Source organism: Octodon degus, unplaced genomic scaffold (genome assembly GCF_000260255.1).
Source record: "Octodon degus isolate 3935 unplaced genomic scaffold, OctDeg1.0 scaffold00383, whole genome shotgun sequence".
NCBI classification, from domain to species: domain Eukaryota; kingdom Metazoa; phylum Chordata; class Mammalia; order Rodentia; family Octodontidae; genus Octodon; species Octodon degus.
Window position 1 is genome coordinate 433,378 of NW_004524959.1, and position 533 is coordinate 433,910.

Consider the following 533-nt stretch of genomic DNA (forward strand, 5'->3'; position numbering starts at 1 on the left):
TCTCTCTCTCTCTCTCTCTCTCTTTTCAGAACCGGCGATTGAACTCAGGCCCTGGCGCTTACCAGGCAAGTGCTTATTCTACTGAGCCATCTCCCTGAATTCACGATTTTTAAATTATGAAAAACACCCAGAGGGTCGGGGACATGGCTCAGTGGAATAGGCTCTTCCCTGGCAAGCACAAGGACCTGAGCTTAATCCCCAATTAAAAAAAAAAAAAAGGAAAGAAAGAAAAAGAAATCAAACCACCCAGATGTCCATTAACAGATGAATAAAGAAAATGTGATATACACAATACAATATCATTTAAGCATGAAGAATGATTAATTTGAGATACTTGTAGAAAAATGGGTGAATATAGAAGCATACTGAAGGGGCAAAAGAGACTGCATTTTCTTTTTAACCTCAACTTAAAAGTCAACTAAACTTTACTTAAATTCATTCCTCTTAGCTAACCATAAAACCTATAGAAGAGAACAAATAGCTAACCGAAGGAACAAACAGTTAAAAATTGTAGACAAGGAGGAATTTAACCG